The sequence below is a fragment of the Arvicanthis niloticus genome, chromosome 29 (genome assembly GCF_011762505.2).
Source record: "Arvicanthis niloticus isolate mArvNil1 chromosome 29, mArvNil1.pat.X, whole genome shotgun sequence".
In the NCBI taxonomy this organism is placed as follows: domain Eukaryota; kingdom Metazoa; phylum Chordata; class Mammalia; order Rodentia; family Muridae; genus Arvicanthis; species Arvicanthis niloticus.
This window is the reverse complement of record NC_133437.1, coordinates 5589726-5616158: the sequence shown is the minus strand read 5'-3', so window position 1 is coordinate 5616158 and position 26433 is coordinate 5589726. Positions and strand designations below refer to the sequence as shown.

Sequence of the window (26433 nt, the reverse complement as noted above, 5' to 3'; positions counted from 1 at the left end):
TGATTTGATTTAACTTTGGTACCTGGTATCTGTCTAGAAATTTTCCATTTCATCCAGATTTTCCAATTTGGTTGAGTAAAGACTTTTTAGTAAGATCTGATGATATTTCAAATTTCTTTGGTTTCTGTTGTTATGGCTCCCTTTTCATTTATGATTTTATTAATTTGGATACTGTCTCTGTGCCCTCTGGTTACTCTGGCTAAGGGAATATCTATCTTGTTTATTTTCATAAAGAACCACTCCTGATTTTATTGATACTTTGTATAGTTGTTTTTGCTTCTAATTGGTTGTTTTCAGCATTGAGTTTTATTCTTTCCTATTATCTATTCCTCTTGGGTATATTTGCTTCTTTTTGTTCTAGAGCAACATAGGGAGTAACTGGAACCAGCAGGATCCAGGGATGCAGGAACCCCCACCTGGCCAGTGACCCGGTTATCTTCTGGTCTGAGCTGCTGCCCTGAGAAAACATTGGGCACTAGCTCTGCACTCAGTCTCACAACATCCAGAAGAAGCTCAACTCTCAGGTGCTCTAACATACACAGGATCACAGGATATCAGCACCTTGGTCACACCAGTGTTTTAGGGTCCCAGAGGCAGCTTGACTCCCAGGAGCTCTAACATACCCAGGATCTCAGGATTATAGGATCCCAGAATCATAGGATCACAGAGACAGCTGGACTCTGAGGAGTTCTGACACAACCAGGATCATAGGAGAGACAGGCTCCAGCCAGAGACAGAGAGGGCAGGTAGCACTAGAGATAACCAGATGGCAAAAGACAAGTGTAAGAACATAAGCAACAGAAACAAAGGACTCTTGGTATCATCAGAACCCAGTTCTCCCATTATAGCAAGTTCTGGAGAGAACATCACACAGGAAAAGCAAGATTCAGATCTAAGATCACTTCTCATAATAATGATAGAGGACTGTAAGAAGAACATAAATAACTCCCTTAAAAAATACAGAACACAGGTAAACTGGTAGAAGCCCTGAAAAAGGAAACACAAAAGTGCCTTAAAGAATTACAGGAAAATACAACCAAACATGTTAAGGAATTGAATAAGACCATCCAGGATCTAAAAATGGAAACAGAAACAATAAAGAAATCACAAAAAGAGACAACCCTGGAGATAAAAAACCTAGCAAGGAGATCAGGAGTCATAGATGCAAGTATCACCAACAGAGTACAAGAGTTATCTCTTGTATAAGAGAGAATCTCAGGTTCAGAACATACCATAGAAAACATTGACACAATAGTCAAAGACAATGCAAAAAGTTCCTAACACAAAACATCTAGGAAAGACAAAAGTAAAGCAAATATCTTCAACAAATTATAGAAAAAACTCCCTAACCTAAAGAATAGATGCTCATGAACATACAAGAAACCTACAGAACTCTAAATAGATTGGACCAGAAAAGAAATTCCTCCCATCACATAATAATCAATACACCAAATGCACAAAACAAAGAGAGAATACCAAAAGTGGTAAGAGAACAAAGTCAAGTAATACATAAAGGCAGAATTACACTAGACTTTTTATCAGAGACTCTAAAAGCCAGAAGATCTTGGGCAGATGTCATTCAGACCCTAAGAGAATACAAATACCAGCCCAGACTACTATACACAGCAAAACTCTCAATTATCATAGATGGATAATCTAAGATATTCCATGACAAAACCAAATTTACTTAATATCTTTCAACAAATCCAGTTCTACAAAGGATAATAGATACACCCTAGAAAAAGCAAGAAAGTAATCGTTCAATAAACCCAAAGAAGATAACCACACAAGCATGATTCCTCTTATAACAACAAAATAACAGGAATGAACAATTACTTTTTCTTAATATCTCTCAGTATCAATTGACTCAATTTTCCAATATAAAAAAAGTAGACTAACAGACTGGATATATAAATAGAACCCAGCATTTTGCTGCATATAGGAAACATACCTCAGTGACAGGCAGATACCACCTCAGAGTAAAAGGCTGAAACAAATTTTTCCAAGCTAATGGTCCCACAAAACAAGTTGGAGTAGCCATTCTAATATTAAGTAAAATTGACTTTCAAGCAAATGTTACCAAAAACAGATAAGGAAGGACACTTCATACTTGTCAAAGGAAATATCTACAAAGATGAACTCTCAATTCTGAGCATCTATGACCCAAATGCAAAGACACCCACATTCATAAAATAAACTTTAGTAAATCTCAAATCACACATTGTACCTCACACAATAATAGTGGGAGACTTCAACACCCCAATCTCAGCAATGGACAGATTATGGAAATAGAAACACCATAAAACTAACATAAGTTATGAACCAAATGAATTTAACATATATTTATAGAACATTTCATCCTAAAACAAAAATATATACCTTCTTTTCATTACCTCATGGTACCTTCTCTAAAACTGACCACATAATTACTCACAAAACAGGCCTCAACAGACACAAGAAGATGGAAATAATCTCATGCATTCTCTCAGATCACCATGGACTAATGCTGGTCTTCAATAATAACAAAAACAACAGAAAGCCCATATACACATGGAAGCAGAACAATGCTCTACTGAATTATAACTTGGTCAAGGAAGAAAAAAAAAAAGAAATTAAAGGCACATCATACTAAATCTTATGGGACACAATGAAAGCAGTGCGAAGTGTAAAACTCATAGCTCTAAGTGCCTTCAAAAAGAAACTGGAGAGAGCATACACTAGCAGCTTTACTGACTTTTACCCATCCCCCATTCCTTCTCTTCTGAGAGGGTAGGGCACCCCTGGGTTTCTCCTCACACTGGTGCATCAAGCCTTTGCCAGATAAAGCACATCTTCTCCCACTGGACCCAGACTAATCAGCCCTGTTGGAGAATGAATACCAGAATCAGGCTACAGCTTTAGGGAGACCCTCCATCCAGTTGGTGCTCTCATGTGGAACCTGAGCTGCATGTTTGCTCCATATGTGGTGAAGGTCTCATTTCAGTCTCTGTGTTCTTTGGTTGGTGGTTCAGTCACTGAAAGCTTCCAGGTGTCTAGGTTAGTTGACTTTGTTGGTTCTCCTGTTGGGTTCCCATCCCTTTCAGGGCCTTCAATCTTTCCCCCAACTCTTCTGTAAGACTCCCCCACTTCCATCCAATGTTTGGCTATGGGGAACTGTATCTGTTTCAGTCAACTACTGGATAGAGCCTCTCAGAGGACAGTTATGCTAAACTTGTGTCTGTTTTTTTTTTATTGGATATTATATTTATGTTTCAGATTTTATACCCTTACCTCATTCCCCACCCACCATGGAACCTCTTATCCCATCCCCCTTCCTCCTGCTTCTATGAGGATGTGCTCTCACCTATCCCCCCCACTCTCAACTCCCCACCCTCGAATTTCCCCCCACTCAGTGTCCAGCCTTCATGGGACCAAGGACCTCTTCTCCCACCTATGCCAGACAAGGCCATCCTCCCCTACATATACAGCTGGAGTCATGGGTCCCTCCCTATGTGCTCCCAGGCTGGTGGTTTAGAACCTGGGGAGCTCTGGTTGGTTGGTATTGTTGCTCTCCTCATGGGGCCACAAACCCTTTCAGCTCCTTCAGTCTTCTAATTCCTCCATTGGGAACCCCTTGATCAGATCAATGGTTAGCTGTGAGCATCTGCCTCTGAATATGTCAGACTCTGGCAGACATCTAAGGAGACAGCTATATCAGGCTCTTGTCAGTATGCAGTTCCTGACATCCTCATCAGCGTCTACCTTTGGTGACTGCAAATGGGATGGATACCCAGCTGGAATGGTCTCCAGACAGCTTCTCCTTCAGTTTCTGTCCCACACTTTGTCTCCATATTTTCTCCCCTGAGTATTTTGTTATTCCTTCTAAGTAGGACCAATCCCATTAAGATCAGGGACTAGACAAGGCTGCCCACTCTCACCCTACCTATTCAGTATAGTACTCGAAGTCCTATCCAGAGCAATTAGACAACAAAAGGAAGTCAAGGGGATACCAATAGGAAAGGAAGAAGTCAAAATATCACTATTTGCTGATGGTATGATAGTATACTTAAGTGACCCTAAAACTTCCGCCAGAGAACTCCTAAACCTGATAAACAACTTCAGCAAAGTGGCTGGATATAAAATCAACTCAAAGAAATTGGTAGACTTGTGTCTGTAAGCCTAACAGAATATCATTAATAATGTCAGGGAATGTTGTTTGCCAATGGAATGGGTTTCAAGTTGGGCCAATTATAGGTCAGTCATTCCTTCAGTCTCTGCTCCATCTTTGTCTCTGCATTTCTTTTAGACATCTCATTTTATAGAAAAAAAAAAAAAACCAACCTTTTCTTTAAACAGCGAGCAATTATCAAATGTGTACTACATTCTGGATATGTTGCTACTAGAGAAGCCTAAAGAAACAGGATAACATAGGTGTGGTGACTCCGACTGCATGAGTAACACGAGGAACATTAAGGGCTGTCCATTAAAATACAAATATGTTTCAGAGGTAATTATTAAGAACCCTTATGTATTACTTTAACTTATTAGGAATAAATGGCTGATTTAATCAAGATAACAATGAAGCAAAGACAACATTCTGTGTAATCAACATCACATAGCAAATATAGTATTGAAGATGGCAGATCCTGAGTCCACAAATAAGAATATGGAAGTAATATTGGTCAGTGTGTTGCAAACATTCTCTGCAGGAGATAAGAGCGTTCATGTATTCAGAGGACTATCTTGAGTTGTCAGTCTTAGTAGCAAGTACATTTACCCATTGATAAACATTGACAGTTCAAAGAAGCTTTTGAAAGATCAATGTGAATCAGAGAGAAAATATACAAATAGGCATGTCCCAAGAACAAATAAACTCGATTACATAAGATTTATTTAATACTTAATTTTGTAAGAAGAATACATGGCTTAGAGCAGGTCAAATAAAATCAGTAATCTCAGATATGTATATATTGTTAGAAACAAGCTCAGAGGTAAAGAAAGAGCCCACTAACTGAAGTGTCTGTAGAAGGTAAACTTGAGTCTTCAAAAGAAAGTGTATAAGAAATACCCCAGTCAGAAAGTGAGTTTGGTTTTTATTCTAACTCTGCTAATGATATTGTCTTTTTCCCCCATTGAAAACTTCATAGTTTTATTCAAATGGCTAGTATTGAAAGAAATAGTGCACAAGAAACGAAGGAAGAAATGGAAAGCTGTCAGTCCTCCAATGAAAAACTGATTCATCCCATCAAATTTCAGGAACACAACGGAGGGGCTATGTGTAAACAAAGGTTTAATTGGAGGGGCAATGGATAAAACTTTTTCCAAAATAGCTTACATGGAAGAAGAGAAAGTAAAAGAGACTTGAATTGCTTTTCCTAAGCACAAGTTTACATTATTTGATAGAAAAGATTCATTTTTGATTTCTTATAATATCAAACTTTAGTTGTTTAAAAATCACAAATGATTTGTCAAAAAGCAGAATCTGAATTTATTAATTTTAAAATTTCTCAGTTTTGCATATTTTCAAAACTCCTCTTTATTTATTGATAGAATATTTACTATTTTTAAAAGTTCTGCTCTAAAAGTAATTTTTAAAATTTGTGTTTGTATCCAAAAATCACCATTTCCTGATTAGTAATCTTATACTCACGCTTTTCTAGTCTTATGAGTTCAGTAAAACTATTATTATTGTTTTTGTTATTTTTATTTATACAATTGTGATAATCATAATATCCTCTATGTTACACAGAGTTTGAGGGGATTGAGTTATTTCTTTCCAGGTAAATTTTAGATACCACTTTATCTCCTTTCCTAAGCAACCAAGACGATAACCCTGTTAACCTTGTCTTTGTTAACTGATACTGCTCATGTCATTGCTTTCATAATTCAACATTTACTGACAGTAACTCGATATAGACACTAGACAACATGAAGATTTATTCATCTGAGTTGTATATTTTACCAGGAGACAGATAATTAACAAAGGAACAGATTAACAATTTGGATACATTTTAGTAATGACGAATCTATTAAATAATCTATAAAGATGGAAAAAAAGAAGGGGGGCAAATGAAAGATAATTTCTTAGGGTCCTAGAGCCCTTACCCCTGAAAACATTGAGGACACTGTGGATCCTCTATGTTTTAGGGCTTAGTTATGCAAATATCCACCAGAAATTGTAATTTTAATTTTTTCAAATCCTATTTTTAATTATTGTTCTTAAATGCTTTAATCTCTCTTTTATCCCACCACACACCAGAAGTAGTGGAAAAGAAAGGATACTGGGGAAGTAGACCTGTTTAGAAATGGTTCTTTTGAGCAGCGCCCTTCTGTGTTGTATGGAAATCAGCGTTCAGTTCACAGGTCAGCAGCAGCAGCAGCTGGATCCACTCACAAGCACTTTATACACCATCAGTCCAGTTCCTTAGAGTCAGGATAACAAACATGGATAAGCAGTGGTGCCACTACCTAGCAGAAACAGCCAGGCCTCAGCCTCTGCTAAAGCCAGCAGGAGGGACCAGCAGGAATGCCAGTTCTCAGCTGTGCAGTTCTCACCAAGATTGAGACCAATAAGCATTGCACAGCTAGCTCTATAAGCAAGCCAAGCTCAGTCCCTTTGACTGCCCATCAAATGACAATGTAAGGCAGGCTAATACCTGTGTATCCTTAGCCAAGAATTCCTCATCACGTGTTCTTTCATGTGCTTGCTTTAGCGGACCACCCTTTCTCCTGTGTCTGCTTCAGCCTAAGGTTCCTTCACAAATCTACCTTAGCTTTTCATCTATATCCACTTTGGGAAAACAGTCTTTCATGTATTTGCCTCAACAAAACACCTTCCAACACAATTCACTTTCCAAAGGACCTTTATGTTTCCACTTCAAGAAATAAAAGCCTCGGGAATGCAAATCACAGGGAACTAAGGAGAAAGAGCAGTGAATTCAGTTATTCAATGTGTGTAGGTGTCTATGCATATGTTTATGGGCATCACTTCACCCAAGGTCTGACTTAGAAAAAAAGAAAAAAATAGTACTTAAAATCAATACAGAAATAAAATATTCTTGATATTACCAGAAAGGAAAAAGCAGGGAGCTGATTCTGTTGTACTATTTCAGTATGGTACTAGATCTCTTTGATTTTAATTACTTTATTTTAGTTAACTTTGAAATTTAATTATTTAGTGCATTGAGATTTTGTATAATATGTGAGTTTTAATGAAGTATATTCATATATTGTATAAAATTCACCACTTGTAAGTTATACTTAAGTTTTAAATTTCAAGTAAACCAATGTTCATGTTAACTTTATGAAATCCAGGCAATTATGTAAAGAAATTGTACATCTAAAGATATTTCGAAAGCATTTGAAAGACATATTTTACATACTATGACAGCATTAGAATTCTCCATGAAAAATTTTAGTCTAATGCAATGAAAATTAGCTTAAAAATGCAAACTGTGAGAACAGAGAAATGAGTTCAATATAATAATTTACACATGGTACTTATGCTGTTAGTGGTTTAATGTAAAACATATGTTTTAAAATTAACAGGCTCCAGAAAATTAGGACTGAATGTTACCAATGCCTAAACCAAGAGTATCTCAATATTTGACCTCTACAGAATAGATAGTTTTCACCCTTTTTTTTCAATTGCAGTATTCTATAGTTTTCAGAGTTCATACCCAGTGTTAGGCTTCTCTGTAGCCAAAGATGCATTCTGTCTAAAATTACCTTCAAATGATTTTTGAAAAATGTTTATTTGTTTGTTTGCTTGCTTGTTTGCTTGTTTGTTTGCTTATTTGTTTGTGTGTTTGCTTGAGTGTTTGCTTGTTTGTTTGCTTTGCAGTTGTTATTTGGTTATGTTTAATCTTTATTCCAAAAATCACGTCTCAGAGACTGTGTGCTCAATTTCTGCAGGGTGAATTAAGGACAGAATGGCAGACCTGATTTACAAAGCTCCTACTTTTGTATACTTCAGTCAAACCCTTAATTCTATTCTAGCCCAAGACTTTTCTTTACAGATGCCCTTATTAGCCTCTTGCAGCAGAGACAGGCACCTTCTTTGCTTGTATTAGTTCCCACTCGATTAAATTACTTTCACTGCAGTTCTATTATACCATCAGTGTAGGCTAGTGCTGTGCAGCAAGACAACATTGGTAAAAAGTGAATGGGTATCAAGAGGAAGTTTACGTTCAGTGTTAAGAATTAATTTAGCTGAACTAGTAGAGTGAACGTGGTAAACAATCCCCTCACTGTTGTTTGTCAGGGTGTGTTATATCACCCAGGATTGCTTTGTCAATAATCTGCCTGGCTTGCAAGCTAAAAATCTAAGATTGCTAGAATGACTGACAGGCTGGAGATAGCTGATAATTCTAAGGAATTGGAGGTGTAAAGTCTTTAAGGACCATGTCTACAGTATAAATGCCAGGGTATCTCCACATCACTCTGCACATACAAAGGCAACAGCATTGTTAATGGCAGCCTGTCTGTCCATCAACTGTGCTACCAGACGATTTATCCCTCCTTCACTCCTTATCTTGCTTTGCTGTGTTTATTTTGAAACCAGCTGCAGAATAAATTGCCTCTTGTCTTCACCTCCTACACTGAAACAATGATATGTTCTGTAAAGCTTAAAATCAGGGTGTTTTTCAAGCACTTCTTTTTCAGAACACTGACTTCTAATTTTGTTTGTTTATGAATATGTATTGTTTTCTGTTCTTCTCTTGGGGCTTTGAGTAAAACACTAAAAATGACTTCTCTTGGTGAAATCTCAAGGTCTAACTTAAAGTAGTGCTTATGATACTGGGTAAAGATGAAATAAACAATGTTATAAGTGTCAAGTTCTTGATGTTTTGAATAATTATATTTATTTTATTTAAAACACGTATCTAAAATGAATACATAGTATGTGATTACTAAAGAAAAATATTCTTTTTAAAAATGAGAATTTAGTGAATTTTACGTACCTGTCTTTTATGAACATAAGCTTTTCCTAATATATGATGCACAGAAAATAAAATGTCCATGGCTGGAGAGAGTTACAATCAATAATAGAACTTATGGAAATATTCCAGTTTTGCATTGATACAAACTCTTATAGACTGATGGGTATGAAGTTTGAGATAATTGTTTTAGGAACTTATGCTTAAATCTACTAGCAATGCTGAGCATATATTCCGATCCAAAAATGTCTTCCCTAAAGATATACAGGTATAGCTATCAAAAATGAAGAGAAAAGATTACATGTTTTTAAAAGCCCATGTTTGTTAAATATTGATAGTGCAATTCATTAGCTATACTTTTTAAATGAAATAAAAGAACTCAGGAATATATTGGCACATGACCAGCTGTAACTTGCATTTCTGATCAAATGTAATCTCAGGGTGAAAGTGAACTAATTAATTAAACAATGTATGTAACACGAAACTAAATATCTCATACACGATGTTGAAACGAAGATGAACGTATACACTAAGGTGTGTTTCATCTCCTGGTGGTCCATGTGGTAGAAGCTCGACATTGTGATGATTCTCAGAGGTGGTGGGACCTTGAAGATATGGGGCCTGTTGGAAAAACCTTGGCTGTTCAAGGGATTCCTTTGGAAGTAATTAAAGTGGTACTTATAGAATCCACAGTTATCTCTCACAAGAATTGGTATAAAAAGAAAAATTCTAGCCCTTCACACTTGTTCTGACATCCTGTCTCACAGGTGGTGGCTCCCTCTTAAATATACATATGCTTTCTTGATGATACTGTCTGCCAAGAGTTCCTCAGAACTGAGAAATTTTAGAGACAAGGCCTTCAGCCTCCAGAACTGTGTGCTAAAAAAAAAATATGTGTATTTCTAACTGACATTGACACAGGTAAGTCAATATGTAAAACTGACGAGTACAAATATGTAATAAGTCATCTTGCATAAACTTCAATAGAGTCACAAATAAGAGAATAGTGACAGCTCTTGGGGTGCAGGTTACCTATTAAGAAAGTAGGGAATGTTTTCTTCCTATACATAGCAGGGTTTTTTTTTTGGATTCTTTTTTGCTTTCATTTTATGTATTTATGAAGATGGGAGTGTCACAGCACATCTATGAAAGTCAGAGCCTTGATTAGCACATGACTAGTTGTGGGAGTCATGTCTCTCCTTCTACCATCTGGGACAAGGGGCTTGAACTCATGTGTTCAAGGTAGGCAGAAAAAGCCTTTACCCACTATCTACTGGGTCATCTCACTGGTCCAACTGTATATTTTTTAATAAACATGCAATTACTGTATGTATTTGTGGCTTAAAGATTTATATTTCCATGTATTGGGCAATATTACAAATGTCTTAAATATATCATCTTCTCAAATATCTAGGAGTCTTTGATAATATCAAAAAATCTTTAGCCCTATTTTATGGTTATATATAGCCACTATTATCAGTATCTACCATACTATACAGGAAACACTATAAATTATTTTCATTTTGTAGCTGTATCTTAGTGTTTGTCAATCATAATTATCTTATTCAATTTCCAGCCTACCTACTCTCTTTAACAACTTAATCAATATGAACATCTGTTTTTAAAAAATTTTTCTATTTCTGTGTCAATAGTTCATATTGTTTAATAACAAAAGTACATACAACAATTCAGGTAGTGTTTGTAACTTAATACTAACCATTGCCAAAACTTTCCTATGATCTTTCTATTATAAAGGAGAAAGAACTAAGAAGAAATTAGGGATGCTAGATTTAATGAGAAATATTTCCCATAGTTTGGGCATTTGAACAATTGGGCCACAGTTTATGGTACTGTTTGGAGAGGTTTAGGTTGTATGGCCTTGGTGGTGGAAAAAATGTCACTAGGAATTTGCTTTGAGATTAAAAGCTTCTGTGCTGAATAGTTTTATATCAACTTTATACAAGCCAAAGTTATTTGAAAGGAGGGATCCTCAATTAATAAAATGCTTCCAAATGATCAGGTTGTAGCCAGGCCTGCAATGCATTAGTGATTGATGGAGGAGAACCCAGGCCATGGTGCATAATGCTGTCCCTGGGCTTGTGGTACTGGCTGCTATAAGAAAACTGGCTAAGCAAGGCTGTAAGCAGCACCCTTCCATTGCCTCTGTATCCCCTCTGTCCTCCAGATTCTTGCTCTGTTTGAGTTCCTGTCCTGGCTTCCTTTCATTTTGAACTATAATGAGGAGGTATAAGCCACATAAACCCTTTCCTCTCCAACTTGCTTTGCTTTTTGATCTATGATGTTTCATCACAGAAATAGAAACCCTAACTAAGACAGCTTCCTACCACTTCCAGGTCACCCTCTTGCTTTGTGCTTAGTTTCGAAGAAGCTCTGGTTTTTGTTCCTATTGCCATGACTGTAACTTGCAGCCATGCCTTACTAACATGACAGATTCTTACCCTTCCAAAACCTAAGTCAACATAAACTATTTTTTATAAAAGTTGCTTCTTGTCATGGTGCTTCATTGCTATAACAGGAAAAAAAACTAATACAGTAAGAAAAGCCTTTATATAAATATGGTAACTTATGAATGTTGCCATTTAACAAATTGATCTGAGTTATATGGCCAAGGCTGGCCTTGAGATAGCTCCTGATCCTCTTTGTCATTACTTTGCAAACACTGGGATTATAAGTGGGAGCCAATATCCCTGATTAGGGGAAAAAGACGATTTTTTTTTCTTGCTCTTCTTTTTTTATGTGTGTTTTTCAGTGAACATAGTCTAAACAAGTGCTCTTCTGCTGATGAATATCTTTTTATATAAGTTTCATTTTCTAGATGAGCTTTACTTAAGACAATGCAAAGATATATTTCTCAATGGCCTTTTTAGTAATAGTGACTAATTCTATCTTACCCCTAAATCAACAGAACTTCGTTGGTATACTTTAGTGCCTGTCTTAATGTCTGACAGTTTTTAGAAAAGAAATTCTGAACATATGACATTCACAAGTGTAACTGCCCAAATGTCACAAAGGTACTTGTTTTGCATATGTAGGTCTACCTTTTGGGATGTAACTTGCCAAAACTTTATCATCCTTACTCTTAATTCCTTCACAAATCATGTATCAGGTTATAGCTATAGACTGAATTCTATTAAAACAATTCCTTTTCACATTCCTTTGGTCTTCAACAAACTGTAGAATTTCTTGAGCATTTGTCATGATATTGGGTATTTAACAAGAGCAATAATTTTAAAGTTTTGGCCTAAGAAGTCACAACCTGGTCACTGTGGCCTAATAACTAAAACAGAAAAATAAAAGATGGCTCAACAGAAGGCATTTGCTACTGAAACTTGGTTAGCTGAGTTTGAACCCTTAGATCCATTTAAGGCTGGGAGAACAGAATCAGCTCTACAGATTTGCCCTCTGCTCTCCCCAACACACTCTGGCACCACACCCTCTAACAGACACCCAAAAAATAATTGAAAAAATATTAGCATTAACATTTCTATGAAAGCTGGTAGCTAACAACAAGCTATAAAGCTAAAAATGTGAAAGAACATGGTAGATGAGAAATCACAATGTATGCTTCATGGAATGACGTATCTAAGGAACTGGGATTAGACCAGTTTGATAAGCAGAACTTGACAAACAGCAATGAAAGGGAAAAGGATGGTTAAGGAGAGGCTAGGTCTTAGAATGCTTGCTTTCATCCACAATGTTCACATTTCAGCATAAGCATAACCCAAACAAAATAACTCTGGGGGTACATATTAGACTTTCACAAAACCGATTGGCAGAGGAAGACATGATAAAAAAGAGAGAGGCTTTACAGTATCTACTGCCTTAGAAGACCATCTTCTGCTTGTGTACATTGAATGAGAAAAGAGGTAAAATTTTAAACAATATATGTGAGTACCAAAGGTGTATTTATTATAAAAGCTAAATAACATACCTGAACCCCTGAGTCTTCTATAAAATGTTTCATCATATATGTGTCTTAGTTACTTTTCCATTGTCATAACAAATATCGTGACCAAAAATTAGCTTATTTCAATTTACACTTTCAGCTTATAACCCAACATTGAGGAAAATCAGTGCAGGGTAGAAAGGAGAAAGGAATCACTAAGAAAGGCTGCTTAATGCCTTGACTCTGACTTTTGATCAGCTGGTTTTGTGTAAAATTCAGACTGATTTACTTAGAGATGGTGCTGTCCACAGTGGACTCGGTCTTCACATATCACTTGTCAAGCAAGAAAATCTACTACAGATATTGCCACAGCTAATTTCTTATCTAGAGTATAGTAAGTTGACAATCAACACTGACTAGCACAATGTGAGAAACATTAGAGATTTATACTCATATTTTGTTGTCATTTTGCCACCAAACCATCTTGAAGATTCATGAGTCACAACCAGTTACAACAAATAAGTATTTCATAATAACAACATAAAGCAATGCCCATTCTGATATTTGTCAACTTCATAATTTGGAGATATGTGAACAAATATGGCCAAATTAGGCAGAATAAAGTCTATCAGATGGAGATTAGATTCAGACACAAAGGGTGTGTACCTTGTCTCTGAGACCTCTTCTGAGAAAACTAAGACAACTTTTCTGCTGTTGACCGAAAAACAAAACAAAACAAAACAAAACAAAACAAAACAAACAAACAAAAAACCACCAACAACAAAAAAACTAAAGCTAAAACATTATATTATATTGTGTGAATTAATTGAAGGAATGGCTGGAAATTCTATCATGTGACTGATTTATATCAATACTCAACAAATATGGGCTTCTGTTTAATAAAAGACTAGTGATCCGTGATAATCCATTTCACTCTCAATCTTACTTAGGAAATGTTTTATTTATAAGTTTGCTTTTACAAAGCTCCTACTTTGACTAAAGATTTGGTACTTAAATGCAGATCAGAAAGCAAGTACAGTTTCACTACAATATTGGTATAAAGACAGTCATTTTAGTCAAGTATTTTCAAGGCTATATATAAAAGAATTTATGATACAAGTCATAGTACAGAAAGGTAAATTCATGTTAGAATTTTCTATTCTGCTTCCTAATTTCTATTTTGTAGTCCTCTTTTCCTTCAAATAAGCCTTCAGAACCAATTCTGCTTAGCAGGCAATTCAGCTCTGATACTCCCCAATATTATTTACTCAGGAAACAGTCTGATAATAGTTCTCCCCCACCCCCCACCGTCTCTCAGATACACCTTGGACCTGTTCCTCCTACCAGCTCAGATAATCTAGTTGAAAATCATGAGTTTCAAGCCACATGTTTGAAAAATACATTAAACAGTCAAACATTAAGAATTTGACTGATTAACATCATTCTGTCAGTGTAAAATAGAGGTAACATGATGATATCATCAAAACTAGGTTTCTGTGTGTATCTCTTCCATAACCATAGCAGTTAGACTAGTGAAAACACATCTGTGAGGTGATTCAGAAACACAGTGTAGGAAGCACTTGTGCATGTCAGCAGCAGGAGTCACTGCTCAAAGAGAATAAGCCTAGCAGCATGTGTCAATCAGATAATGCAGCTCTTTCCTGAAGCCTTCTACTTACCTGAAGGGGTTCCTTTATGACATCTTCCCCCACTCTCTAGAACATGAAATGATTACCTCTCCTGTCCACTAACTGTGGGCCTTCCTGCTGCTACTGTCATAAAATCAGGCCCATCATTTCAGCTCTCAGATCTGCTATTACCGACTCAGTCAAACACACCATTTATCTTGACAGTTGGTAAACATACCTGGCAAGTACTCCTTGTGGAACTGCAGTTTGTCTTTTGGATTATATAAAAGATCAAATTTTAAATTATCCTTTGGTATTGAGCACAGGTCTAAAGCAAGCTTTAGAATGTACCTTTTCATTTTAGATGGAAAACCCATCACTGCAATGATACTATAAATAATGTAAAGTTACCTGGAGGTATTTTGAAACTTCATTCTTTTACATCAGGATGATATAAAAGACAATACTATTTAAGAAATATAGTATTTAAGAGAATAGTATTTTTTATTTAAAAAAAAAACAGTTGTTGTATGTTCTGAATGAGAAAGACATATGGATCATTGAACCAAATCTCTGTCATTCAAACACCTCAATTTTTTTTCTGAAGAAAAATATGAGCTGTATAGTGTCCTAAGTTCAAACCTTAGTACTTATGCTGCCAATTTTTTTAAAAAAGCAAATATTTTAGGTTTCAGGAGAATTACTGGATACATTATGGATGATGTAGTAAGCAGAAGTTTCAGTAAATCAAGTTTTGTAGTGAAAGAGCATTACATGATACGTAATAACTATGTAGCAACAAACCACAGAGGCAACAATATAAGCACATGGTTGGGAGGCACATTGCATAGCACATTCATTTATGTAAACATTTTAGTATCTGTGTGTCATTTAAAAGGTATTCAATTTATTGTTGTTTTGTAACTGTCATTTTTTTATATAAAATGATTCAGACTACTTTTTTAAGTATTGGAGATATCTTCAATTCACTACTTGTTACCAGGTAAAAAATTAAAAATAAAATTATATCAGTCACTTTTCTGATGCTGTCATATAATACCTTGACAAAAAGCAATTTTAGAGAAAAAGAGTTTATTTTGGCTTACAGTTCCAGGAAAAATATGGTCCATCATGGAGGGCAAGGAACATGAGGCTGTATTATCACATATAGGAGAGAAAGACAGACACCGACACAAGTACATACACACACACACAAGCACATGCATATACAACAAGGTACATAAGAGAAAAACAGAGACAGAGAGAACAGAAAATGGTGGAAATACATCTTCTCAAAATCTGCCCACAAAAGCATACTTCTTTTAGCAAGGCTCCACTCATAAAGATTTTATAACTTTTCCAGACAATGGCAGAAATTGGAGCAAGGTGTACAAGTACATGACTCTATAGAAGACATTTTACCTTCAAGTTACATGACTATCTCATGATGCAAAATGTAGTTAATACAACTACAAAATTCTCCCTCATTCTTAATGCAACAAAAACTATTTAAAGATCCTCCAACCCTTATAAAATCCAAAGTGATTCCAAAAAAGAAACCAAACAAATAAAAATTAATCACATACTTCCAGTATACAATGCCATAGAACATACATTTTTATTCCAAATTGGAGTAATGGGACATAGTGAGGGAGACTTACTTGTTGGAGATGTTTTCATCTCCAAAGTAAGACTGAAAACTAGCATGGCAAGTATAAAATCCTCTAGTCTTCTATCTTGTGCTTCAGTTTCAAAGGGCTTAGGTGGCTTTGCCTTCACAGTTCATCTCCCTGTCCTATAACTCTCCCTTTTTCTTGTTCTGTTCCCTGATTACAGTCTTCTTTAGAAAATGATGACAGTTCTAGCATCTCCATTATCTAGGAGTTTCCATCTCAACACAGGCTTCATCTTCACAATTTCACACACTCTACTACTTTCAGGATTTTCTCACTCTGACCCTAACACTCATTGCCTAGCTTCACTTGATATATTAATTGCTTTTCTATTGCTATGATAACACACCATGACCAAGTTAACTAAAGAAGAAAGAGTTGGTTTGGGTTCATTTTTCCAGAAGAATGAAAGACCATGAGGGCAGAACAAAGAGAGGCATGGTGGCTGGAACTAAAAACTGGAAGCTTACATCTTGAAGCACCATCAGGAAACAGAGAAAGCAAACTAGAAATCATTTTCAGGTCCCAGAGAAACCAAGATGAGTGTAAATGAGGGTGTGAGCACTCCTAGGTACGTTAGAAGAGAAGGGATTTATTATGAATACAAAACAGAGAACAGTGAGAAGAATCTGGAGGAGTTCACACTGAGTTTGGCCAGGATAACAAACTGGACCATGAGAAAGAGAAGAGAAAGAAGAGGAGAGGAGAGGAGAGGAGAGGAGAGGAGAGGAGAGGAGAGGAGAAAGAAGAGAAGAGAAGAGAAGAGAAGAGAAGAGAAGAGAAGAGAAGAGAAGAGAAGAGAAGAGAAGAGAAGAGAAGAGAAAAGGAGTGGAGGGGAAGGAATGGGAAGGGACAAAAGTGAAGAGGTGGATAGCAGAGAAGAAGGGGGAGGAGGAGGAAGGAAGAAGTGTGGGGAGAAAAAGAGAGAGAAGACAAAAGAAGAGAAAGGAGAGGAGAGATGAGAGGGGACAGGAGGGGAGAGGAGGAGAGCAGAGTAGAGAAGAAGGGGGAGGAGGAAGGGAGAAGCGTGGGGAGAAAAAAGAGAGAGAGAAGAGAAGACAAGAGAAAGAAGAGAAGGCAAGGGAACCAATGAAGGAGCTAAGACTGAAGAATCAAGAGAAAAATAAGGAAGAAAACAGCCAAGACAAAGAGAGAAGAGCCAAAGAGTGTGTGTTCAAAATGGCTGTTATATAGGGATCAGAAGGTGAAAGAAGGCAAGCAAGTAGCCCAGCACTTGAGCTAGAGAGAATTAAGGTGGGGCCAGGGTGGGACGTGCAGGAATGAGAGGGCAAAACTACACCTAGTACCTGTTTCAACTTGTAAAAGGCTTTCCTGATACTAGTAAACAGCTATCTAAGGACATTTCACCAGTAGCAGCATCAGAATTTGGTGTAACTGAGCTCCAAGTGATTCAGGCCCTATGTCCAGCTGGTTGCTGATCTAAGTAATGTCATATATATATATATATATATATATATATATATATATATATATATATCTCAGAATCTTAAAGACAGAAGACTGGCTTAGTAAGGTATTCCTGGAGCAGAACCTACAGAGGTGAATTGAGTGTGGTCCCCTTACCTTCATTGTCTAGTGCTTGGCTTGCCCTTCTGTCCAGAGGAGACTTGCGGGACGCGGAGAGCACCTGTTTGCTCTATAATTACTGTGTCAGTAAAGACATAAGGAAAGAAAGACTTTCTAGAATTTAATGAAAATCAGGGCACATAAAAGCAGAAGAGTCTAAACACTAAGTGCCTTCATAAAGATATTGGAGAGTGCCCATACGAACAAATTGAAAGTATACCAGAAAGCTCTATGAAGGAGAAGAAGAAGAAAAAGAAAAAAAAAGGAGGAGAGAAGGAGAGGGAGAGGAGGAGGAGGAGAAAGAGGAAGAGGAGAGAAGGAGAGGGAGAGGGGGAGTGAATGGGGGAGGGGGAGGGGGAAGGGGAAGGGGGAGGGGGAGGCAGAGGAGGAAGAGAAGGAAAGAAGAAGAAGAAGAAGGAGGAGGAGGAGGAGGAGAAAGAGGAGGAGGAGGAGGAGGAGGAGAAGGAAAGAAGAAGAAGAAACACACCCAGGAAGAGTAGACAGCAGGTTAAACTCTAGGCTGAAATCAATCAATTAGAAACGAAGGGAACAGTACAAATAATCAAAAACAACAACAACAACAAAACAAAAAACAAATCAAAAAAAGAAGCTGTTTTTTGAGAAAATCAACAAGATAGACAAATCCTTAGCCAAACTAACTAAAACACAGATAGAGAGTATCCAAATAAAATCAAAAATGAAAAGGGAGATATAACAACAGACAATAAAGAAATTAAAAGAGTCATTAGGTTTTACTTCAAAAGCCTTTACTCCATAAAATTGGAAAATCTAAATGAATTGTTGATTTTCCAGAAAGACACCGATTACCACAAGACCAATTATCAAGACCAGATAAACTATATGAATGGTTCTATATACCCTAAAGAAATAGAAGCATTCATTAAAAGTTTCCCACCCTCCCCCCGCACAAAAACAGTGCCAGATGATTTTAGTGCAGAATTCTACTAGACTTTCACAGAAGAGCTAATGTCAATACTCTTAAAACTATTCCACAAATAGAAACAGAAGTAACATTGATGAACAAATTCTATAAGGCAAAAATCACCCTGATACATAAACCACACAAAGCCTCAACAAAGAAAGAGAATTTCAAATCAATTTCACTTATAAACATCAATGAAATAATAATCAATAAAATACTCAAAAACAGAGTCCAAGAATACATTAAAGACATCATCCACAATGTACAGGTAGGCTTCATCACAAGGATGTAGAGGTAGTTCAATATACCAAAACCTATCAACACAGTCCACTCTATAAACACACTGAAAAAAAATCACATGATCTTCTCATTAGATGCTGAATAAACATTGACAAAATCCAACACCCCTTCAAGTTAAAAGTCTTAGAGAGAGCAGGGATACATGGTGAGACTTAAAAACAATAAAGGCAATATATACAGCAAGCCAGGAGCAAACATTAAATTAAATGGACAGGACTTAAAGCAGTTCCACTAAAATCAGGGACAAATCAAGGTTGTCCACTCTTTCCCTATCTCTTCCATTTAGTACCTCAAGTTCTACCTAGAGCAATTAGAAAAACAAAGGAGATCATTTGCATACAAATTGGATAAAAAGAAGTCAAAGTATAACTGTTCACAGATGATATAATAACGTAAATAAGAGACCCCAAAATTTCTACCAAGGAAATCCCACAACTGATAAACACCTTTAGCAATGTGGCTGGATACACAATTAATTACTGAAAGAAATCAGTAGACCTCTTTTTTACAAACTATAAATGAGCTTAGAAAGAAGGTAGAAAGACAACACCCACCACAATATCCATAAACAATATAAAATATCTTGGTGTAATGCTAACCACTCACTGAAAGACTTGTATGACAAAAACTCAAAGCCTCTGAAGAAAGAAGCTGAAAGAGATATAAGAAGATAGAAGGATCTCCCTTGTTCATGAATCATTACTATTAACATAGTGAAAATGGCCATCTTACAAAAAGAAGTCTGCATATTAAAGGAAATTCCCATCAAAATTACAATACAATTCTTTATAGACCATGAAAGAGTAACTCTTAACTTCATATGGAAAAGGGAAAAAAAAAGGGGGGGTAACAAAAGCAACCCTGAATAATAAGAGAACTTCTGGAGGTATCACTATCCCTGACTTCAATCTGTACTACAAAATAATAATAATAAATGTCATAGTATTGGCATAAAAATAAGCAGGTTGATCAATGGAATATAATAGAAGATCCAGAAATAAACCCACACATCTATGGACAATTGACTTTTGACAAACAAACCAAAATCAACAATTAATAAATAGAAACTTATGAAACTAAACAGCTTCTCTGTGTTAAAAGATACTGTCATTAGGACAAAACAATATCCTACAAGTTGGTAACAGATCTTCTATAAAGAATTCAAGAAGTTAGACACCAACAAACCAAATAACTAATTACAATGTGGTACGAAGCTAAACAGAATTCTCAACAAAGTAATTTCAAATGGCTGAGAAATAGTTAAACTTGTGTTCAACATCCTGTGTTATCAGGGAAATGCAAATCAAAACAACTGTGAGATTCTACCCTACACCCACCAGAATGGCTAAGATCAAGTACTCAAGGAACAGAACATACTGGCAAGGACATGGACCAAGAATACTCCTCCATTACTGGTGAAAGTGTAAACCTGTACAACCACTCTTTTGTAAATGAATTATTCTTAATATAAAAGTAAACAGTGGTGCTCACTTAGGCAGCACATAAACTAAAATTGGAATGATACAGAGAAGATCAGCATGGCCCCTGCACAAGGATGACATGCACATTAGTGAAGTGTTTCATATATGTTTTTTATATTTTGTCAGTGGGCACACTATTTCTATTTGTTAAGATAGATTCTATCACATTGCTCTTATGCTTAACATACAAAATCAGTTGGCTGCATTTGTGTAGGGCTGGTTCTCTGTTCTGTTCCAATGATCTATGTTTTTGTCCTTGTCAAAGGACCCATGTCATCGTCACAGTCTTAAATCTACTGTAAGCACTTAGAGTAACAAGGGATACTGTATACTTCCTTTTCAAATCATTACACTTAGCCTAGCTCCTTGGCTCATGCACATATATTTTAGAATAATATTTAGCAAAAGGGGAAGGAGGGTAAGAAAGGGTAATGGAGGGGGAAACATGGTTACAATGTACTGTATGTAAGTATGAAATTGTTGAAGGTAAAAGTACTAATGTATATAGCTTTGTATTTATAAAAATACTGATAAAAATAATACACACACACCCACACATACACACACAAACACACACACACACACTCTCCCCCAAGGCTGCCTCACCTCTGGCTCTGAAGCACTCCATTTGTTCTCACTGGTATTGTGTAGCAACACTGTGTCCATGCTTTGTTCCAGTTGTGCCTTGTTAATTTTGTTTTCAATATACTGTAAATAGGATTGTATCTTTTATTTCAACTTCCATACCTTTATTGTTATTTCATATAGTTGTGGTTTTTTTGTATTATTAGTTTATGTGTGTAGTGAATTTGATTTTTTTAATCCTCTTATTTTTAAATAAGTTCCTTATGATTTTCTAAATAGAACACCGTGCCTATGGTAAATAGAAAGTTATTTTCTTCCTTTTGGAAAGTAAATAATCACATTAATTTAATTATCATATTGTGTACAGGAGAAGAGGCATGTGTGTGCTTTGATGCAAGCATGAAAGCCAGTCACTTCTCTCCCTTCCCCCAGTGAGGGCCAGGGGACTGGTCTCCAGGTTTGGTGTCAATAACCACCTTTACCTTCTGAACCATCTCTTCTTTTAGAACTCTGTGCCTTTATTTCCTTTTGTTGAATCACAAATCTGGCTAGAACTGAAGAGTGAAGAAAGCAAACACACTTGCAGGCTCCCCACACCCAGAAGAATGCACATGGCATTGTACCATGTGTGTGTGTGTGTGTGTGTGTGTGTGTGTGTGTGTGTGTGTGTGTAGTGTGAGAGATGATACCTAGAGGGGACCTCTGCCTTCTCAAAGTAGTAAGGAAGGATGGAACAGAATGGTAGGTAGGAAGATCTGCATAAGGGAGTGCTGGGAGAAAACCAGGGACTGATATTGGGAAGTAAATAAATAAATTTAATATAAATAAAAAGTAAACAAAGACACAAGAATGAAAGATCATAGAATCTTCCAGGTTCTTAGAGAGACACTGTGCTGATCTGAGTGAGAAATCTCTCATGGTATTTGGAAGTTGAACATTGGATCCCTACTTTGTGGTGCTGTTTAGGAGGGTTAGGAGCTGTGTAGCCTTGCTGGAGAAAGTATGCCATTGGGGGCTATCTTTCAGAGATTAAATATGATATGCCTGTCATTTCTAGCTCTTTCTTTCTGCTTCCTGGTTTGCAGTTTCAGCTATCCATCATGTTTCTTCTCTGTATCACAGACCCCATCCCTCAGGAACTTTGAACATAAAGAGTGGGATATTGATGTGGCAGATTTGACCATGGTATGTTTTGGAAAGAATGTAATAAACATTGGAAATACTAGAAAAGCAGTTGAGTGTCATAAACAAGCAAACAAACAAACAAAAACAGGGGTGGGGATTTACTAAAAGGAGCTTGGAAGAGAGTTGTAAAGATAGCTATGCAGACATTGGGTTGGGATCCAGCTCAAGAGTTTCCATACAGAAAAATATTAGCAACTGGGCTAGAGACCATTGGGATGATATTTGCCACAAAAGGTAGATGCTTTCTTCCTCTCTTTTAAAAACTTCCCTGAAGCTACATTTTAAAATGAGTTAATTTTCTTGACAGAGGAGAAGTCAGGAAAATCTAATATTGTTTTTGCTCCATTGACATTAGCAAGCATTTTTATGCAGCTCTACAATAAAAATGAAATAAATGGAGCAAGAGAAATAACAAATGGTCAGTTGTAAGAGAAAAGGACCTGCACCAAACTTAACATTGGATACAGAGATATTGATAAAAGAATAAAATAAAATAAAGAGAAGTGGCCGGGCGGTGGTGGCACATGCCTTTAATCCCAGCACTTGGGAGGCAGAGACAGGTGGATTTGAGTTTGAGGCCAGCCTGGTCTACAGAGTGAGTTCCAGGAAAGCCAGGGCTACACAGAGAAATTCTGTCTCAAAAGACAAAAAAAAAAAAAAAAAAAAAGGAGACATTTGACATTCACTGGAATAAAAAAAAGGATACCAGTAGGGCATGATCCACTTTGCTAAAAACTTTCAGCTTGTGAAAAGAAAAATGCCTACTAACCTTTATGCTCCTGGAAAGCAACAACAAAAAACGATGACTAATGTGACTAAAAGTGGGAAGAGTTCATCTAAATCTGGAATCCAAACTTGGGCATGTCAATCATGTGGTACTGGCTTTACAGTCATGAAGGATAATAAATGAAGGAAGCCTAGAATCTTACTCTGTAGTTTCAGAGAGCCATGGTGAAGAAAATTTGTGTCAGGGTGTGGCCATGGACCGTGCCAGGAAACTTGGTAAAGTCAAGTGGGTTCAGAAACCCTGGTACCCTCAGACCTGAGAACAGTAGACATTTCACAGCAGCAGACAGCGAAGGTCAATTCCTCCTCCCGTTTGGAAAGCCCATGTCTTTGGCTGCTCTAGCCAGCCCAAAGCTCCACAGATCCCTGCAGACACCATATGGTAAAGAGACCAGATACTGGCACCCAACATGGGGCAAGAGACCACCAGATGCACTGAAACTGATACCACGGAAAGGTGAGCCGCCCGAGCCACAACTGTGAAAACAAGCAACCTGTCCTTTTTCCTTCCGTGCTTTTACTCGGCACCATTGCATGGATTTGGAGAATCTGAAGAGACAACTGAAATCTTTTGGCCAGAGCTGCTCTCTGGTGTTGGCTTGAAGTTCCCAATAGCCCCTGTCTAAAATGTAATAGCCCATAATAGAAGTTGGCAAAGACTCTCTGTCTAATTTCTCCATAAAACAAAATCAAAAATCTTTAAACTAAGTGGCCAACTAAAAACCAAAGGGCAGCTGCCAGTTCTTAAATCTGTAGGAAGGTTTAGCATTTTGACTGTCTGTGGAATTACCCAAAGGCAAAAGAACATTCTCATTGGAAGGGACATTTCTCCTCTTTTTGGTCATGGGCAACTTGTTATCACATAAAAGTCCCCCTAGGTAGGGGAGATATGTACCCTACTAAAATCCTATGAAATAAATATAGCAAAAATAAATTAATTAATTAATTAAAAAATGCATTGTTGTCTGAGAAGGAAGTTCTTCAGATAGTGTCACATGGCCAATATTAATATTTACAGCCCTGACTCATGGACCCAAGTAACTTCTCTCACACAAAGCAGAGACAACCAAGAGGGAAAAAGCCCCTCTCATCATTTTTCTCTGAACTTAGCTGCAATTTGGCAATGCATAGGACCATCTAAAATAAGACAAGCTCAGACACAGCCTCTGAGCCCCTTCAATCAGATGATCATTAAGATCAATGTCTTAACAACCACTCTATTTGAGATCTCACAGCTCTTACCCAATTAATACAGGAAATAATATCCATCGACCCATCCCTGCCCCCTTATCCCTCAGAGCAAACACTAAACAAGCCATCTGTCCCACCTGCTCCTCCTTCCCTCACCCAAGAACAAGGCTCCATTAGAAAAATCAAATGAGCTTCCACTGGCCTCTTCCCCTACTTCACCTTTCCCTACCCAACCAAAGGTAAGTATCTCTCCTCCTCCATCCCAGAGCCACAAAAGCCAAAGACCTACCAAATGCTTAGACAAAAACCCCACCACACTCCATAGTCCTTTACTCTCAACCATCTACTACACAACAAGTTTGTAACTCTTTGTTGCAAAAGCAAACTCTGCCTCCCATGCTACTCAGGACTCAAATATAAAGCTAGAATCCCAAAACACACACACATTCCCCATTAGTATGAACTCATTCGAACAGAGCCACTCAACTGGTATCCATTCCAAGTCTCAGACTTAAAAGAACTCAAGCAGGCAGTGAAGAATGATATCACCCACATCCCTGGACAAAGTCTCTCATATAGAGCCATATTGGAGAAATATTTGCTGCTCCTCCCTGCCTGGTCCAATATTTTAGCAATGGGAAGCCCTACTTTGAGATGAATGCCTTCAGAGAGTCAGGCAAACTCAGGACTAAGGCAACACCCCATGGTTTTGATGAACTCTTTGGCCAGAAAGAGTTTTCCACTGGAGCACCGAAAGCAATGCAGCCAGAAGGCTATTATAAACTGGTCTGTTTCTGTGAAATAAACACTTGGGACAGGCTTGCTCCACCCTCAGATTTAGAAGATTCTGCCTCCTCTGTGCTCTTTCCCCATCCAAAGCCCTGAGAACCCATATCTGGTCTTATTCTCAGAACTAGAACGAAACTAGAAGGAAAAATCCCCAACCCTACAGCCAGAGATCTCCTTCTTAACAGCATTGTCTGTAAAGGTTTGACCTCTGAATCCAGACTAGCCTGCCAGGGTCTCCAGGAGAACTACAATAGGTGGATTGTGGCAACAGGAAGCATATCACACCAGATTATATCTGTGACTTCAGGCATTTTTGGCAGCAGTAAAATCTTTAAGTGTGGAGAAAGAGAACACTGGAGAAATGAGGCCGACAAAACTCCTATAGAGCATCCTCTTCTCCCTGAGACAATTTGCACCCAATGCTGGAAAGATTTCCATTGGGAAAAAAATATTGTACCTCCCTATTTGACAAGGGCTAACCACTGGAACTTTTAAACTTAAGAGGGGGCAGCCCTTAGACCCAACAGTAAGGACAGCTACTCCCATAGAAGTCTTATTGGTGTCCAGCATCTCACAAGGCTCCCACACAAAATTAACCATTAAAATAAATAATAAGTCATTTAAATTCCTTAATGATACTGGATCAGACAAGAAATTTTAGTACAAAAGATTCCACATGACTGACAACTGATTCCTAGGTGTAGAGGGTACTACTTATGCATTTATCACTAAACAGGCATACAGGTAGAAGGACCCTGATGGTGTTATTGGTCTCCAATGCCCCCTCAAGCATCCACCAGTCTTCTAGGGAGAAATATCCTTACAAGACCTAAAGGTAGTGCTTACCACCCAATCAGAAAGAGACCACATCAAAATAGATAACAATACCTATAAAGTAAGTTATACCCAAGGAGACTAAAAATCCTCCTCCAAAATACCCCCAATTCTAAGGGCACTGTTAGATATGATACTCCCTGCCTTGATTGGCTCTCCAATAAAGCTATTTGGGTTCCATGTTGACCTCTGTCAAGGGAGAAGCTTAAAGCCCTCACACAACTGGTAGAGTAACAGCTAATACTACAACACATCCCCCCCTCAGCAGTCCCTGAAGCACCCCTGTGTTCACTATAAAAAAGAACTCAGGAGAATGGAGACTCCTACAAGATTTGAGGGCTATTAACAAAACCATGACAGTCTGGGGCTCTCGTCAAAAGGGGGCTGCCCCACATCTCAGCTATCCCTGCCAATGTTCCCTATTAGCAATAATGTAAAAGACTGTTTTTATTTCATCCCCCTCTAACCCCTAGAATGTGTTCTCAGTACACCCCCATTAACAGCCCTGGCACAACCTAACAATATAAATGGTTTGTTTTCCCTCAGGAAATGGCTAACAATCCAACAGTTTGTCAGGAGGCTGAAGCTACTGCATTAAAACCTTCTTTAGACAAAGAATATATGTA

General features: G+C 37.4%; 1 non-coding gene across 1 annotated transcript; it reads left to right on the top strand.

Moving 5' to 3' along the window:
• The first annotated feature begins 20439 nt into the window (after positions 1-20439).
• Positions 20440-20546, top strand: LOC143440503 (U6 spliceosomal RNA). Its single transcript, XR_013108157.1, has one exon. It is a non-coding gene; the product is annotated as a U6 spliceosomal RNA (small nuclear RNA).
• Positions 20547-26433: the final 5887 nt, after the last annotated feature.